General features: G+C 46.6%; 1 protein-coding gene across 20 annotated transcripts in view; it reads right to left on the reverse strand.

Annotated features, from left to right (window-relative positions):
- The window catches only part of CLASRP (CLK4 associating serine/arginine rich protein), a 739,455-nt gene that overhangs the window by 717,038 nt on the left and 3,307 nt on the right, over positions 1 to 19,110 (reverse strand). For 7 of the 20 annotated variants that reach the window (XM_078660966.1, XM_078660964.1, XM_078660960.1 and 4 more), the window contains exon 2: positions 15,034 to 15,062. The exons of 12 other annotated variants lie outside the window; for them this stretch is intronic. The gene's annotated coding sequence lies outside the window, so the exon portion shown is untranslated. Of the gene's footprint in view, positions 1 to 1,429; positions 1,721 to 15,033; positions 15,063 to 19,110 lie in introns of those variants that run through there. One more of the 20 variants, XM_078660955.1, reaches the window with a different exon arrangement.

Genomic DNA, 19,110 nt, shown 5'->3' on the forward strand with positions numbered 1-19,110 from the left:
AGGGCACGAAGGGAGCAGGCATGGAGGAAAGGGGCAGTCTCAGGGCACGAAGGGCGCAGGCATGGAGGAAAGGGGCAGTCTCAGGGCACGAAGGGAGCAGGCATGGAGGAAAGGTGCTGTCTCAGGGCACGTAGGGAGCAGACATGGAGGAAAGGGGCAGTCTCAGGGCACGAAGGGAGCAGGCATGGAGGAAAGGGGCAGTCTCAGGGCACGAAAGGCGCAGGTATGGAGGAAAGGGGCAATCTCAGGGCACGAAGGCAGAAGGCATGGAGGGAAGGGGCAGTCTCAGGGCACGAAGGGAGGAGGCATAGCGGAAAGGGGCAATCTCAGGTCACGAAGGGAGCAGGCATGGAGGAAAGGGGCAATCTCAGGGCACGAAGGGAGAAGGCATGGAGGGAAGGGGCAGTCTCACGGCACGAAGGGAGAAGGCATGGAGGAAAGGGGCAATCTCAGGGCACGAAGGGAGCAGGCATGGAGGAAAGGGGCAGTCTCAGGGCTCGAAGGGAGAAGGCATGGAGGAAAGGGGCAGTCTCGGGGCACGAAGGAAGCAGGCATGGAGGGAAGGGGCAGTCTCAGGGCATGAAGGGAGAAGGTATGGAGGGAAGGGGCAGTCTCAGGGCACGAAGGGAGAAGGCATGGAGGAAAGGGGCAGTCTCAGGGCATGATGGGAGAAGGCATGGAGGGAAGGGGCAGTCTCGGGGCACGAAGGGAGAAAGCATGGAGGGAAGGGGCAGTCTCAGGGCACGAATGGAGAAGGCAATGAGGAAAGGGTCAGTCTCAGGGCACAAAGGGAGCAGGCATGAAGGAAAGGGGCAGTCTCAGGGCATGAAGGGAGAAGGCATGGAGGAAAGGGGCAGTCTCAGGGCATGAAGGGAGAAGGCGTGGAGGGGAGGGAGAAGGCATGGAGGGAAGGGGCAGTCTCAGGGCACGAAGGCAGCAGGCATGGATAGAAGGGGGAGTCAAAAGGCACGTATGGAGATGGCATGGACAGAAGGGGTAGTCGGAGGTCACGAAGAAAGGAGGCATGCACAGAAGGGGCAGTCTGAGGGCGCAGGGGCAGGCATGGACAGAGGGGGCACCCACCCGTCCACCGGTAAAAAAAATGGGGGGAGCCATGGCCAACTGCCAATTAGGTCAAGGGAGCCACGGGTCAAAAAAGTTTGGGAACCACTGTCTTAGAGGATACTAAACTTATTCTTCGTTGCTACTTGAAAATGAGTCCCGATATCTCCATTATATTCTTGTAATTCTTGGCCCCCTTGTATCTCCTCTCCTAAGTTAATTACCGACTTAGTGGGCATAATGGGGCTGACATCAGGCTCTGTCAGTTTATTCTGAAGCGCCCCCCCGTCGTGCTACCTCCAGTGTCTCCTGATGCCATTACGTGTGTTAGCACTTTAGAATATGCTTTTAATGATGGAGGCCTCACCTCGCTTCTCTGCAGGCAAACTCTCCTTCTCCATAGGGGGTAAAGGTCGTTTAACAGAGTCTTCTTTCAAACGTTTCCTGTTCTTGCCATCTTGCTGGGGGCCCCCCTAGGTGGTGGATCCAGATTGAATTCCCTCTCTGGTGACTCAGACGCTGTATGCACCGCAAGGAGGCTTGTGCTGACTCTTCCCCTGCGCGTGCTGCTCGAAGACACTGCAGCAGTCCCGCTGCCCTTAGCCACGTCAACGTTCTCCCCCACTTCTCTGATGCTGGGGCCGCCCTCACAAGTCAGCTGAGTCGATAACATTCAAATTTCGGTGAATGGAAATAAAAAAGAAGATTTTTTATTTACGTGTCGTCTTTCTGCCGCTCAAAGCGTCATGCCACAAATGGAGAGGCGGGCGGAAGGCCCTCAGACCCTCATAGCTCTTATCTTCTTCCCCGGCGGTCCGTGCCCGTTTACCTCACGGCCGCCATGTTCTCTAGCGCCACCCGTGTGGGAGTTAGAACACTTCCGGCAGAGATTATTTCCTCAGAGATTGTTAAATTATGATGAATGAGTAACAACTATCATTTACAATCTTGAAAACAAAGTTTTGTATATGTAAAAAAGTTATTGCCTACTCCCCAATCACCACCATTAGTCTTCAGTCACTTTCACCTGACTAACTCTGTCCCCACCCACAGTAATCAAATATTACTACTTTATGGAACATTAAAATGTTTTCTGGGGGCTCATTTGCAATACTTTAACGATTGCAAAACCCTCAGATTCTGTAAAGTTGAGGGTTTGCATTTGCTAAAACACTTTTTGTAATTTACTAAAACCAAGTAACGATCCAACAAGGTTTCCCAAATATGTAAATGGGTAAAGCAAACATTAAGGAATCGCTATTTGGAATGGACATCTTTTAATTTCAAATAATTTTTATTGGCATTATAGGATATACAACACAAAAAAGTGAAGTAAAAGAAGAAAAAGACAGGTAATGATGATACACTGTGAACTCACTTAATAGGAGTGCTGTCTGGTATAATCATTAGCATATACATTGTCAGATAAAACATATCCAATACCAGATAGTATTACGTTCCTCAACCATACCATTGGTAAAAGGGGTGACATGAAGGGGGAAAATATACATTGGTACGACTTCTAGTATCAATTTGTGTTGTAGAATTACACATTGTATATTGACATATGCATGTTATATCTAAAATTTAAGACGTCCAAAGTGAGAGGTAAACCCCTGTTTTAACAAAAAATCAAACAGATTCTAAGGGATCACTACACCGGTCGCAGGGTGTGTGTAGGCTGGGTCTATGTGATCTATGCGAGTAGTGTCTGGTGTACTGAGTTTGGATGTGTATAGTTAGGTGTCTTAGAGAAAATTCATGGTGGCTTGAAGGTATAGAAAGATGCGTCCAAAGTGCCCTACATCTTCCTATAAAGGAGGGCGCCAAGGAGAGAGTGTTAAAGCTATGTTGTCGGCACCTCCCAGGAAGATTAGCCCTTCTTGCCATGATTTGTCAGCAATCCGTTTGAAGTTGTTCAAAATTATTTTGCACGCTAATGTGAGCATTAAATCCAGGAGGTCACAGTCGTTGTCATTTTTTATCTGGGGGTCTAGGGAAGCTAGGATAATATATGAGAATTCTGTGGCTGGGCTAATATGTAAATTGGTTGGAATGTATTCATGGATCTAATCCCAGTAGGATTGCATGAGGGGGCAATAAAATTGCCTATGTGGCAAGTCCCCAACTTGAGAATTACAGTTCCAGCACAGGGGAGATTGGGTGAGGTTAAGTTTGTGGAGCTTGGCTGGTGTCCATTAGGATCTGTTAATAATCATATTCCGTCTATAAAAGTGATGGCAAGATTTTATTCTTAAATGGCATCATATGTATGCATTTCCAATCACACGATACATTTAGTGTTAGTTTCACTTTCCCATTTCCTTTCGCTAGCCGTGTGTCGTTTACCTGGATTAGACAGGAGTATTTTATATATTCTCGACACCATATGACCCGCTATGGTTAGTTGATTCAATTTGAGGGCGAGAGACAGGTCTATGGGTTTTATGGGTTGCTTCGAGATCTGAGCTTTAAGCTTCAAAAATGTATACAAATCTGTTAATGAGGTTCTGTTCTAGCCGCAGGATAGTGAAAAATTTAGAGAGGGTATCGTTATACAAGTTGATACCTTTCTGTGACCTGTCCTCCCAGAAAGTAAGGATACTACCTAATCTCAGTTTATGGTTATTCCAGAGTGCAGCCATGTTGGATTTACCTATTATGACACCTGAGGGAACTTCTACGTGTGTGAGGGCCTGTTTAGTGTTTTGGATAACATATTGGAAGGATCTATGTATGCAAAGTCATAATGGGGAGTAGCGGGATGCCATTAATTAGGTTTAATTCAACTTCCACCCACGGAGGCTGATACAGTGGGTTTTCTACAAACTAGGCTGCCCCTTGTCTGCAGAGAAAAGCAGTTTGGTAGTGTCTAAAGTTGGGCAATCGAACTTCTCTGGTTTTGCAGAGTTTGAGTTTTACCAACGATATTTTAGGCTTCCTCTTCCTCCCTTGCCAAAAAAAATAGAGGGTTTTGTCATTTCTCTTTATAAAGTTTTCTGATAGTATCATAGGAAGCATACTGATAAGGTAGTTAATGACAGGTGTAATCATCATCTTGATCGTCTTCATCCTACCCCACGATAAAAAAATTTGGAGAGCATCCGTTCAGTAGTACGGAGAATTCCTTGAATGTAATATTTTCATTCACTTCTAGTGTGGTGGGAAGGTCATTGGTAAATAGTAGCCCTAGGTATTTAATTGGTTCTGGTTGCCAGGCCTGTGCCTCCCAAAATGTATTTGCCCACTAGTGAGTTAAGGAGTTTTACCTCAGTCTTCTCTTTATTAAGTGTGTTGCCGGAGACTTCTGCAAATTCCTTTATCTCTTTCATCAGAGCAGGAATAGCCGTCTGAGAATCTCTCTACACTACTAGGACGTTATACGCGTAGGCGGCTACTTTGAAGATTGTACTACCAAACTCTATACCGGGTATGTCAGTATTTTCTCTCAGACGTTAGAGAAACGGCTTTATGCCTAATAAGAAAAGTGATGGGGAAAGAGGGCATCCTTGTCTGGTTCCTTGTCGTGGTGGGAGTGTTGAGGAAATGGAACCCCCGCTCTAACCTTTGCTTTGGGTTCATGGTAAAGTGCCATAATCATATGTATTAGTGAGTCTCCGAGGGTGAATCTTTCTAAGACAGGGCTCGAAAAATCAACTCGACCGCTTGCCTATGCAAGCTAAATTTAACGAGGTTGAGCTGCTTTTAGGACCTACTCGCCCTTTCTGGAGAGTAGGAAGACAAACTAACTTTTGCCCTCCGTTAGTGAAAACGGAGCAAATGTGACAAGATAACAAGATTTAAAGGCATTGTTATTGCTCACAAAGGTAACTAGTAATAAAGATGCCTTTAAATCTTGTTATCTTGTCACATTTATTCCGCTTTGAGAGACGGGGGGCAAATAGGTTGGAGTTACATCAATGAGTTTTTCAAGGTACTAGTCCCTCAGGACTAGTACCATTTTTTGAATTTTTAGAGCCCTGTAAGATCATACGGAGATATGCCCAGTCAACTTTGTCGAATGCCTTTTCTGCATGCAAAGTGATGGCGACAGTGGGGGGATTGATCAGTTTGGCTTTCTCAATAGCATATATGAAAAACAACAAGGGGAGCCAATCAAGTCAGCCAGGGACCTTGGGAGCAATTACTATTAGACAACAGTGGTCCCTTGGAAGGAAGGGAGTAGAGAACAATAAAAATATAGACTCAATCGTAACTATATTTGTTTTGACATATCCAGCCGGACAGAGGTCTGATATTTACTTATAAACCAATTGCAGTGGTATTATACAATAATACACATGGTGGGGCACAAGCCTGTGCCCTACTAATCACATAGATACATACAAAGAGAAACAGGGGGCTTTTAGGCAAAAGCTTAAGCAGACCCTCCAGGATATCGCGATTTCGCAGTTTGCCGCGAAATCGGCACTTTTGTAGAAATGCCGCGATTTTTACAAAAGTGCCCGCGAAATCGGCACTTTTGTAGAAATCGCGCAGCATTTTTACAAAAGCCGCTATATCCTGGGGGGTCTGATTAGAGCTTCACACGTGCGTGTAATGAGTTGTGAAAGGAAAAGCGGCGGCCGTGGGGGACTCCAATCTGAGAGTCGAGTCCGCCGTGAGTACTCCTGGTGTGCATAAATTAAAGCGTTGGGCCCGGCCGGCGGCAGGAGCCTGGCCAGCATCGACAAACAGTGAGTGACACTCACTCTCAGAAGCTCTGATGGCCGTGCTGCAGTTGTGCGGCCGCGGGACCCGTGCAGCTCACCACCGCGGCCGCCGGACCGGGGACGCACTCTTAGATAGGGAGACACCTGCGCAGTCACTGGAAAGTAAGTACATTGGCCCCACGCTGACACCAGGCAGCTTGCGGCCACTGCTTAATTTTAAGTGTACACTGTAAACTTCAGTCACACAGCGCCTGCACCACGGAGCGCACCACCACTGTAGATCTGCATCGATAATTTCAGACACCCTAACTAGTTAAAATCTGCATGTAGGTCTGCTCCGTCACTTTATTATCGAGGTATCTGAAAGTTCTGATTCATCATGATTTCAAATTCATAAATCTGCACTGTCAGCAAGCCGCAGCAGGGCTGCTCTGCCTCGGCCGCGTGACCCTTGCTTTTTCTCACAGTTAGGGAGAGTAGCGAGGCCTTCCAGAATATATTGAACACAGTCCTTAAATTCAGAGTAAATGCCAAGGTGGGCCTTGCTGCACCCGTCACGTGCCGAAATATCTGCACAGGAGTAAGGACAGACATTGGTAATCCTGAGGCTTGCCTGGTGATGCAGCCACGCTACGAGTCGGTGAGTATGTCAGCTGCCCTGACTAGTACTATTATCGTAATTTATTAACAGGCTGAGGCAGCTGAGATCCAGACTGGCATTACAGAAAATGGGGTTGGTCAGAGTTGAAAAATTCCAATTGGGCTTATAGAAAGCCAATTATTCAAATAATCAATGTTCACACAATCAATAGCTTCGTTGTGAATTTAACTGAAGAATATTTGATTGACAATTCAATTCAAAATATTTTGGCATTTATTTTAGCAAAGTTTCAATCCAATTGCTGCCAAAAATTCATTATAACGACATAGTAAACATGTAATTGTAAATTCATTACATTCGAAAGTTCAAAACAGTGCTCTCAGTGAGAGTGGAAGGGGTGAGTGAAGTGAGTGGGACACGGTAAAGGTGTGGTGACATTTTAGTGGCATCATTTCGCAATTAAGAAGCCTTTACACTCAAATCAATTAGCAAAGGTTCCAAATAATCATCACACATAGAGGGCGAGGCACCATCTCATCAGGATAGGGGGGGGGGAGAGCATCAATAAACGGTCGACGTCTGTGCCGTCTAAAAAGGGGCCATGGTACAGCTCCCACAGTTTATTTAAACGTTGTACTCGGAAAACGCTGTGGGCACATCCCTCATTCACGGGGATCACAAGTGCTCCTTAGCTTAGGACGGGACCGCAATGGCTAGATTCCCGTTCCAGCTGCGCACTGTATCCGAGTGAAGTCTTTATTGATGCTCTCCCCCCCCCCTATCCTGATGAAGACCCCAACATGAGGCTGAAAGCAACCCTTTAGCGTATTCCAGGGGTCGAAACGTAGAACTACGCTTTGCTTACTTCACACCATAGGACTGAAATAAGAGATGGTGCCTCGCCCTCTATGTGTGATGATTATTTGGAACCTTTGCTAATTGATTTGAGTGTAAAGGCTTCTTAATTGCGAAATGATGCCACTAAAATGTCACCACACCTTTACCGTGTCCCACTCACTTCACTCACCCCTTCCCCTCTCACTGAGAGCACTGTTTTGAACTTTCGAATGTAATGAATTTACAATTACATGTTTACTATGTCGTTATAATGAATTTTTGGCAGCAATTGGATTGAAACTTTGCTAAAATAAATGCCAAAATATTTTGAATTGAATTGTCTGAATCAAATATTCTTCAGTTAAATTCACAACGAAGCTATTGATTGTGTGAACATTGATTATTTGAATAATTGGCTTTCTATAAGCCCAATTGGAATTTTTCAACTCTGACCAACCCCATTTTCTGTAATGCTTCACTGACCCAGGTCTGGAGTTCGTAAGGGCTAACCCCTTTTTGTACTCACGAGATCCAGACTGGGGCCTCTCAGGACAGGAAAGAAATATTCCTTCCTAGTTGTAGATTTGCTGTGAAACTGCAGCAGCCCATAATTGTGAAGCACACGCTCGAGGGAAACAAAGTGTCTACATTGTAAATAAACCAAATATACATAGCTTCATGTTGTTAAATAACTAAAAAAAACTAAGATATCTGTGTTTGTTGTAGGAAAAATGGCCACATAAAATGCCGCAAAATGGCGGCTAAATTTCCATATTTGTGCCGCTAAATTTCCATTTTTGTGCCGCTAAATTTGCTAATCCATGCCGCTATATCCTGGGGGGTCTGCTTAAGGTTAGTTGCACTTAGAATTAGGACGATGTCAAAGTACAACAAGAGTTAACCACAACACCTTTACACATTTGGTACACATAAAATTAACTTGTATAAGGTTTTTCAAGAGTGTCGACTGCGTTTCGATCTGCTTCAACAGATATGCGGATCATCATCAGGACATAATTACAATGCCTAAAGGTAGCAAGCCTCAATTGCCAGGGGAAGCAAGGGAGGGAAAATAAAAACATTTCAGGAGTTAGGATTTTCTTACAGTAAGTACAATTAAGCATAGAAGGTGAGAAAAAGCTGCATGCATAGGCATAAGGTCAAGAGAGTCATTGATCAACAATTGGATGTCCGAAGAACCGTCAAGCACTAAGAGCCAGTGTCATGGAGTGAATAGTACATCCAAGAGACCAGGGGTAATGATTATTACTAGAAAGGTACAAGGACTTCTAGCGACCAGGGTGCCTGGAAAAACAATGCTGGTGGTATGTAAGGGTTAAGAAGGAGCGATATCATCACAGCAAGTCTACTAAAGGATTGGCAAAAGCAACGAGAGGTATGGTCTATAATTAAAATTAGGAAAATCTGGAGAAGTTCGAGGGAGTAATAAAACACGTCCAAGGTACATACGTGTGACAGTAAGGGTGACATGTAAAGGTATCAGAGAGAACGACGTTGAAAGAGGTGCACTAGAGAGCGGCTCGGAATTGAATTAATTCCAGCGCGTGTCGGACAAGAACACTCGCCCTTCAATTTTACCCCCCACGAAGGACCACTTGCAAATCTCTTACACACCGAGTGGGTTGTCCGCATCTATCCGGACTGTATACATTCCTTGGAACTACCCGGGACTGCCGCCACATTGAATTGGTAAGCCAGTATGACTTTCACCTTCTATACCTTCTGAGTCGCTCTCTAATGCAACTCTTTCTGATACCTATTGGCTTTGCCATTGCTCTTGTCGTAATCACACCCAATCAGGAACAAAGAATTTACTCAAAACAGGCACACATATGGAGACCAAAATTAGGGTAGTACTAGAAACACCATCAGCAAGTCACCGAGTTAATGCTGAGCCAGGCAGCAATGGCAGATCTCCCCCATGGATTTTGGCAAATTTCGAGAAATTGTGCCAGTTCAAGAACCACGTTAGATTCTGCCCAGACAGTCACTTTGTGGCTCAGCTGTGACCATTACAAAGCAGTGGCATCATCGTGAGTGTGCGATTCAGAGCTTTGTAACCTGCAGTTTAGTCACCTAGTGGCCGCAAGGAAGAGGGCTGGGGGGCGGGGGGAAGAGAGGTGTATTCAGTTCCTGTGTGCACTGTCTGCAGAAGACTGCACGCTACGGTTTGCCAGGAGCCTAAGCGAAATTTGGGCAGGGCAGTTGAGTCCAGGATACACAGTTATGGGGAAGGGCGATAGCAGTACTGCCCAAAATTGTAAAAACGTTCTCACAGTGCATAAATCAGTGCCGCTCGCTTGCCTTACACGGGGATACTTTGCTGCTGTTTGTTTTACCAGGATTTTAAGACTTTTTATGACCTTGGGTGTTCCTGCCTCCTGATCCACGAGGACCGCCGGGACTCACCGCTGCTACTGCCGGGCCGGGACTGCGAGACCCAGGGTGCCTAGCGCGTTAACACCTTAGCGCACCTGGTGTCTCTTCCCGTCCCAGCTTCTCAGGCTCACGGATATTTAAGTCTCGCGACCCCCGCTCCGCGGGAGCCGCTCGCTTGCCTTACACGGGGATACTTTGCTGCTGTTTGTTTTACCAGGATTTTAAGACTTTTTATGACCTTGGGTGTTCCTGCCTCCTGATCCACGAGGACCGCCGGGACTCACCGCTGCTACTGCCGGGCCGGGACTGCGAGACCCAGGGTGCCTAGCGCGTTAACACCTTAGCGCACCTGGTGTCTCTTCCCGTCCCAGCTTCTCAGGCTCACGGATATTTAAGTCTCGCGGCCCCCGCTCCGCGGGAGCCGCTCGCTTGCCTTACACGGGGATACTTTGCTGCTGTTTGTTTTACCAGGATTTTAAGACTTTTTATGACCTTGGGTGTTCCTGCCTCCTGATCCACGAGGACCGCCGGGACTCACCGCTGCTACTGCCGGGCCGGGACTGCGAGACCCAGGGTGCCTAGCGCATTAACACCTTAGCGCACCTGGTGTCTCTTCCCGCCCCCAGCTTCCCTATTTAAACATTTGGGTGACCGCGCACGCGGGACGCGCGCGGGACCGAGCCCGGGCAAAGGGCGGGCCCTCTGAGGCCCTCCGAGGACCGAAAGGACTGGACTGGGTACAACCCCTTGCAAGTTTTATTAATTGATTATCGTTGTTGTTATTGACGTGTTATATTCTCGTATGGGATGTTATTGATTAGTTTTTAGCACCACTAAGTGTACCAGTTTTTAATTTAGTTATACATAACACTTTAGGGGTTGTTAACTAAGCATTTGTTCGTCTACTTTTTGATTACAGTACCCCTTGATAGTTACTTGTTGGCGTAATACTATGTCTTCACGAAAAACCCGAAGCCAGGCGGTGGCGGGGATAAAGAATGTAAAAACCAAAAAACTTACCAATACTTTGGATAGCTTTATCCTTCGCACCAACACCCTAATTGATGAGGGCATTATATTGATGGAACGGAGGGTTTCTCAAGATTTGCTCCAGGCCAAAAGATCGTCATTGGGTAATATAGCCTTGGCTTGTACTCCGATTAAACATTTGAGCTTATCTGATATGCCCCAATTGTCAACCACTCATGTGACCCCTATATCAGTTGTGGCCCAGTCTCAATGTACAAATATACTCCCGGTACCCACACTTCCAGTACCCTCAACTGAGTCCGTCACCCTCACTACTCCAGTGGTTACCTCTGCTATTATACACACAGACCCTTCACAGTTGGAAGGGCTCCCTGTAGAAGGTATAACATCCTCCCCAAAACCATCTGTTATAGAGGTGTCTAGTGAAATTGTAGTAAATCAGAATACTTTGCCTTGTACGGGGAATTCAGTTTGTGTGGGTAATGGTTTACAGGAGGGAGGGATAAGTGTGGATGCCCCAGTTGACACTGTCAGGCCACATCGTGTATCCCACCCCCTGCCTCTAGAGTTACCTGACGTAACTGCATCCGATACAAGCTTGGCTAGCATTCTTGATAATGGCAGTCCTGATGAATCTGTAGAGAGTGAAGAGGATGCGGATGCGCCCTTCTTTGATTCTCTAGCGGCCCTTATTAGGTCCTTGCTTTTGCCCTTGGAAACTAGACTCCAGGGTATAGAACATCAACTCGGAATTATATCCAAGGACCTGAATTGTAAGGGGGAAAAAGCAACTCAAATAATGCAGAAGACTACCCCCGGTACATCAGGAACCCCACTGCCATTGGTCAAGAACCCTTTATTAGCACCCAATCAGCTAACCAAGACCTGTCCCACCGTTCCAACTGTGCAGAAGGTTGGTAAAGTGGTTACTAAACAAGTTTCTGCAGACGTTAGTAAACCTGTGGAAAAATCTAGTTCTACCGCTTTAAGCGCTGTCCCTCCTCCTCCCCCGGTGAAGACACCAAGGGTACGGCGGAATATTAGTTTACCATCAGACGCCTGCCCATTTGTGATAGTGCTAACGGGTGTCCCTGAGCTTACACCAGACATCACCGAAACATTTTGGGGCCTTAAAAACAAAGTTTGCCACTGGTTGGATAGGAATTTCCCACCCCCTCCCAATCTCAATAAAAATATTCTTATGGTAGAGAGAGCACCATGGGTAGGAGAGAAAAAGAAACATCTCAAAGGAGACTGTGTGGTGATTACATTTGAAGACCCTTGCATAGTAGAGTTTATTTGCTCTGGGCATTGCCGTAACAATGACTCGGAGATCCTTGTTAAACCCCTGTCATACTTCTATATGCCCGTGGGGAACCACGATAACAGATGGAGTTGGCTAAGGGTTACCACGCACGAAAATGGTCGGAGGAGACCTGAAACCCAAGGGAACCAACGCTCCAATAATTGGGGAGGGGCTGCAAATGGAGACTGGCAAGAAGTCCGAAGAGGGAGAGGTAGACCATACAATGGTGGAAATAGGTTTAAGGAGGGATGGTTGGGCCCACAGCTGGATTACCCTATCCAATGTTACAATCGTTTCAATGGCCTGGAGGAAGTCGATTGACTTACTAACAGGCCTATTGAGCGATTGGGTAGTCGGGTGGTGCAGGTTCTACCTGGAGATCAAGTAAAACCGCCTGTAGACAGAGTGGCTATTGCAGGTTCTACCAGTAAAGGTATAGATATTATTGAACCCTCGTTTGCAGTTGGTAACTGTGTGCTAGATATAGCTACTATAGGACAAATGGAATCAGAGGCACCGGGTCCTTTTATTAATATTTTATCATGGAACATTGCAGGTTTAAAGAAAAATTTAGCAAACCCCGATTGGAACGTTTTTATTAACAACTTTGATATATGTATGTTTCAAGAGATGTGGTGCCCATCCCCCGAATACATAAATGGTTATTCTACCTTTTATGTTCCAGCTGTTTCATTGGGGAGAGGGCGCCCCTCCGGTGGGTTACATATCTGGGTGAAAATATCCCTGAACTGTAGTGTTATCTCGAACAAGTATGTTTCTAATGACATCTTACACATTACTTTAAAGAATTGTGCAGGGGGCTATAGTTATGAAATCTTCTGTATTTATGCTAGAGGCCTCCAGGGAGGGATTGCTTCACCGATATTGGAATTGTTGGATGTGAAGCTGTCAAACCTCCCGTCCAGATCTAAAATAATGGTCGGGGGGGATTTTAACTGCACATTCGAACCTTTAGATGTAGAAGAAGCATTGGGGCCCAATGTAGCGGTAGGTAGACAGTTCATACCACCATTAAATCTTAGCCCAATTAAGAAATGGTCATCGAGAGTTATTCAGTTGAATGCCTTGGTGTTAGATCATAATTTATGGGCTCTTAATGGCCGTACAAAGTCAGATCGCGAAGGAGCGATGACCTTTAATAGGTTGGGGTGCCCCTCTCGTATCGACTACATCCTCTTAGATGAACATTCCTGGCCCGATGTAATTGACATGGAGGTCAGGGAGTCTTCCTATAGCGACCACAACCCCTTATGTTTGCAATTTCGGTGGGTAAGTGGCCGCGATCTTAGTCAGAAAACAGAGTTGATAACTAAAGAAGTTTTCCCTGTAAATAATAACCGGAAGCTTAAATGGAATGTGGTCAAATGTGATGAGGGGAAGCTCCAAAATATTAGGGATTTGGTATCCAAAGAAACTAGTAGATTGACTGCTTTAGTCTCCTCGTCAGTTAATCTAGCCGATCCCAGCTTGTCGGTCTCCTATAACAATTTAATAAGTAAATTGGGAGCCCACTTTTGTAAGAAGCCATTGGCAAAATCCCGCTCTAATGGTATTAAACCCAAAAGTAATCCGTGGTACACGATTAATTGTAGAACTAAAAGGAAAGCAATTACTAAAGCAATATGAAGTAAGGATTCTGTGGCCGTCCGGTCGGCCAGGAAAGATTATTTAAGTAGTATAAAATCTGCAAAAAGAGATTGGGAGGAAGAGCACTGGCAGCAGCTGAAGGAAGCAGCATGTGGGAAAAATACTGTTATATTCTGGAAACTAATTAATGTTCTAGATAGAAAGGGAGCAGGACCCATTTTAAATCATATTACTGAACAGGAATGGTATTCCCATTTTTTAAAATTGTACTGTGAGGATAGCTTGATACCTCTATCAGCTACTATCCCCGAAAGCACGCCATGTGAAAATTTGATCCCCAACATAGACTTATTTTCCCAGAGTGAAGTATTAGATGCCATCTCTAAATTACTGCCTGGGAAGGCCCCAGGCCAAGATGGTCTTCCAGGGGATATGTTAAAGTACGAACCAAATGTGTGGGCTAAGTATATATCAAGTCTGATGAATTTGATTCAGTCTGGTCACTCTGTTCCTGATACCTGGAAAGGTGCTGAGGTGATAACCATTTACAACAAGCATTTACAATGCAATGGTTTTGCCTTTGTTAAAGTTAGAGCTATTGGCATTGCTCTTGACATTATTTTTATTTATGTTTTTTAACATAAATAAATGGCATGGTCATTTACAATGCCACTAGCTTTATCTCTCGCAAATGACACACAAACACCCACATCAGAATTTGCAAGCAAGTAAAAAACCATGCACCCGTAAATAGCAGAGGGAAGAGTCTTCTACTGGGACACCCAAAGATCAAAGACACGGAAGCGGGAGGGGGGGGGGCGGGAAAGACACGAAAGCGGGAGGGGGGGGCGGAAAAGACACGAAAGCGGGATTGGGGCAAGTTTTACAGAACTTTGCCAGCAATAACAATAGCAACTATTATGAACAATGACAAACTGGGCATACAGATATCAGTTTTACAGACATCAGGATGTTTAATACCAGGAAATCTGAGGTGTCGGAAAGCTCTCCAACGTACCCCCTTTTTAGACTCGTTGAAAACTCTTAAAACTGACGATTGCTGCCCGGATCCAAGGAAGATACCTACCTAACAGACAAACACGCGACGCAGATAATAGCAAGGCTGAACCAGTCTCACACCCTTTAAAACAAAGACCTCAAAGTATTACACCACTGGAGCTCGCGAAAATGCAGGGCCCATTACATCACATCAGAATTTGCAAGCAAGTAAAAAACCATGCACCCGTAAATAGCAGAGGGAAGAGTCTTCTACTGGGACACCCAAAGATCAAAGACACGGAAGCGGGAGGGGGGGGGCGGAAAGACACGAAAGCGGGAGGGGGGGGGGAAGACACGAAAGCGGGAGGGGGGGCGGGAAAGGAACGGAAGCGGGAGGGGGGCGCGGGAAAGGAACGGAAGCGGGAGGGGGGCGCGGGAAAGGAACGGAAGCGGGAGGGGGCGGGAAAGGAACGGAAGCGGGAGGGGGGGGCGGGAAAGGAACGGCCAGCGGGGGGGGGGGGGGGGAGGAGGGAGTTTAAAAGTCTTGGTTTACTTACGAATGTTTCCTCTGTTATATTTGGCGGCTCTGAAACACAGAAGTAAAAAAAAAAGTTTCAGCACTCACTGGTAAGAGAGACAGCTTGTGGAAAGAGTTCTGTGAGCCAAAGCAATATATCATTAATGTCCACCAGGGCACACGTGTGGCATGATAGATACCCTGAGCGTCAGAAAAGTGGACTCATTTTTTTCTTTTTTTAAAAGTGTTGAGCATGTTTCCATATAAGAGGGCATGCTTCTTACCGGTGGTCAGCCTTTTCCCCCTCATTGTCAGGTGGTAGCGGGGGCGGTGTTGTGCGCCCCTTCCTAATTTTCCGAGTGCCTGGAGGAGCTGTTCAGATTCCATTTCTTGGCACTACGCCACTTCGCACATCATGTAGGAAGCCCCCTGCGACAGCCCGTCCGAGGTGGTCTCCCAGCCGTCTCATTTACGCGGAAGCGTGGACTCGCGGTCGTGGGGCGCTGGGGGCGCTCAGCAGCACACCCTTCATTTGTGCAAGAGCGGGGAGTTAGACTGCCGTAACTTGCAGTCTGAGCGCGTCCTGCCTGCTGCCCCTGCCTTCCTGCCTGCGTGCTGCGCTACCAGGCAGGCCTCCGGGTTGCTATGGTGCTGCATACAATGCCATGAGAGAGCAGGGTTTCCCTCTCCCTGCACTAAGCAAACACGGCTACTCCTCCGGCCTGCCCGCGGCCCGCTCGTGTGAAAGCAGAGCCTCCTCGCGGTAACTGCGCATTCATTGTGAATCATGTTCAGCCGCCAGGGTTGTGTGGTGATGCGTGAAGGAACGGAAGCGGGAGGGGGGGCGGGAAAGGAACGGCCAGCGGGAGGGGGGTTGGGAAAGGAACGCCCAGCGGGAGGAGCGGGAAAGGAACGGCGGGTGCCATCGGGGCAGGAGGTGTATTGGTAGTCGCTGTTGGACAGGGGCATAGATGAGACAGTTGGTCCACAGGTTTGCAGGCCTTCACTTAAAGTTAGGATGTTTAATATAAACTAATCCATCAGAAAGGCGGTGGTCTTAGAGAACCCACCCGGAAGTCCTGGAGTTAAAATGTTACATCATAGGAACGCCAAGTTGAGCACAAGTTACTTAGTTCACTGCTAGGCAGAAGGGGAAGTTTAAAATGTGCCAATACGAAGTAGACAATGGGTTTGGAGGTTAAAGTAGTAGGGTTTGTATACAAGGGTGGGGGTTAGATGAGAGGGGTATGGAGAGCAGATTAGATGAGGGGGTATGGAAAGCAGATTATTGACGTATAGTGAGAGCTTAGTTCTGAAAGGCTGAGGCTGATTGTGTGATATGCACTTACTTAATAAGGCAGCCTTTGCCACACATATAGTGAGCCAGTGGTCTGATTCCATTTCCCCCAAAATCTGCGATGTCCTGCTTAGAATGCAAGAAATTAATTACATTCTGCAGAAAAGTCAAATGGTGCATATTCTTCTAAGAAATTGTGTTTTTGTAGTATCCTTTTTCCGAACTTAATTAATTTCGGTTTAGAATTCAAAAGAGCCGTGCAAGTAACGAGAGTGAATTATTTCAATGGCGCTGCTTGGAATCCCGCCTCGCAGTGACGGACGGTCAAGCGCCTAAACTGGGCCGGCCGCCATTCTTCGTTGGGAGCCCCGCACCTGAACGACCAACCTCCTACCCCTTCGAAATACTTTTACCAGCTTTGGCAAGCCGTTCTGCCTTGCGTGCTCATTTTTTCGAGATTATCCGTGCGGCTGAGTCGGTCAGCAGAAACCTTTGCAACCCCCGGCCCCTAATCCACTCTGTGGGATTAGGATCTGCGGGTAAAAGCCGCAACAAGCGGGCCAGCTGAACCACTTGACGTTCTCTTCTGCGAAGTTTGGCCTAAAAAATGAGGCCCTTGCAAAGCCGCGAGTCTTTAGACGCCTGGCCACCCTCTTTCCGAGCTGTGGCCTGTGGGAGAGAAAGAAAATGAATTAAAAACTCGACAGGGCGCCCCAAATCCCTTAAAAGACAGATTTACCAGGAACCCCTGGTTGTGCGCATGTGCCAGCCTACGCGTTCCTTTTCACTTTGTTAACCACCGTTTCTGAAACTCGCCGGGGGTTTGGGGTCTATTCCCGGCCATAGTAATCCGGGAATTAAACTAGAAATGAATGTGACCGTCTGCAACACAACCGGTGCTCATGTAAAGCGCCAGGATAGCTTCGGGGCGAGTTCGCGCTATAGGGGTAGGGGGGCGGAACGGCACAGACGACATGAGACGCGGGAGGTGGGCTCACGGACAGCGGGAGGGGGGAGGGAACGGCAGCACTCACCTCGACTTCCTCCTGCGGCGGTCGGCCGCGTAATGGGAAAAAGAAACAAATAAAAAAAAAAACGAAACTCCGCCCACCGCCGCGATGACGACATCGCAGAGGCGGAGAGGGAAAAAATAGCGGGAACGCCCCCGAATCTGGTCCGGCCTTTGACGGACAGATCCGGCTCCCAATGGCTAGCCTCCATTTATGGAGCTAGCCAATGGGAGGAGGGCGTGAGGAGGGGGCGGATACCCGACTCTACAGAGGAAAACATTAGATTTTGCTGGCGCATGCGTACTTCGTACGCATTGCCGAGGCAAAACCTAAAAAGGGTGAAAGGGATGACCCCGCCAATTACAGACCGATAAGTCTGATAGACATTATTCAGAAGGTGGTTGGAAGGGTGATCATAAATCGCACAGAGTCTTGGCTTGTGGATAAAGGCATTTTGTCCCATCTTCAGGCCGGGTTTAGATGTAACATAGGTGCTATAGATCAGGTCTTCAGATTTTGTGCAGTCTGTTGGAAGTCAGTGTTAATTACTAAGGGCAGTCTATACCTGGCTTTCATAGACTTGAAGACAGCATTTGATGTCATCCCACGGGCCAAGCTCTGGTCGGTCTTATCCGATATGGGTTTCCCTAGTTACCTCCTACAATTCATTATTAAACTCCATGAAGGGAATTATGCTAGGATTCGCTGGGGAACCCAGGGCCAACTGACTGAGAAGATTCCGGTAAATAGGGGAGTGAGACAAGGGTGTGTGATGGCTCCAACCTTGTTCTCCCTCTTTATCAATGGGGTGGTAGACCATTTGAGGGAGGACCCTGCTGATGCCCCCGTCCTTGTAGGAGAGAAAACACCTACTCTCCTCTTTGCCGATGACACCCTTCTCATGTCAAAATCCCCCATGGGTTTACAAAAACTGCTTGATCGTTTTTGCAATTTTTGTAAAGATAGGGGGTTGTCAATAAATACTTCGAAAACAAAGTTGATGGTGCTGCCTGCCAAAAAGAAACACAGGAGGGTAAACATCTTGTTGAATGGCACTTCGCTGGAGGTGGTAGAAGAATTTGATTACCTCGGAGTGAGACTTTGTAATAATTTGAGTTGGTCTGCACATATCGCTAAAATGGTTTTAAACCTCAAAAGGGTATCAGGAGTGATTTCTAAGAACCAGCGACGATCCATTAGTAGACCCATAGCTCCTACCCTGGCAGTCTATGAAGGGAAAGCATTGGCAGCGGCAGTTTATGGTTCAGAACTTTGGGGGGCGGAAAATACAAAAGCTTTAGTAGTGGCGGAAAATACATTTATTAGAGATATGGTTTCGCTACCCTTATCGTCCCCCTTGAAACCTTTATTTTTAGACTTGGGTAAAAAAATCGATTTCTGATCTGGTGCAAATTCGCCCCTTGTTATTTTGGGTTCGTCTTAGAAGGACCCCTGAACTTTTTAACTATGCCCAGGTTTTGGATGAGTTGATTAGTTTGAATGTAGCCAATAAAATTAAATGGCTCAACAATTTAAAGAGGCTGGTGAAATCTATTGGTCTAGAAGAGTGTTGGATTTCACAAATGCCACCTTCAAAAACAATTGTTAAAAAACTTTACTGGGATTGGGTTGTTGCAAAAGAACTCAGGAATCCAAACTGGGGTCATTTAACTAGTACCTTCCTTGACCACAAGCCTCTTAGAAAGTTAGAGCCTTTTATGGATTTCATCCAGGTCCCTCGCGATAGAAAACTGTTTCTGAAATTCAGATATGGTGTTTTACCCCTTAACTCATTCAAAGAAGGATGGAA

The sequence above is a fragment of the Lissotriton helveticus genome, chromosome 9 (assembly GCF_964261635.1).
Source record: "Lissotriton helveticus chromosome 9, aLisHel1.1, whole genome shotgun sequence".
Taxonomy (NCBI): domain Eukaryota; kingdom Metazoa; phylum Chordata; class Amphibia; order Caudata; family Salamandridae; genus Lissotriton; species Lissotriton helveticus.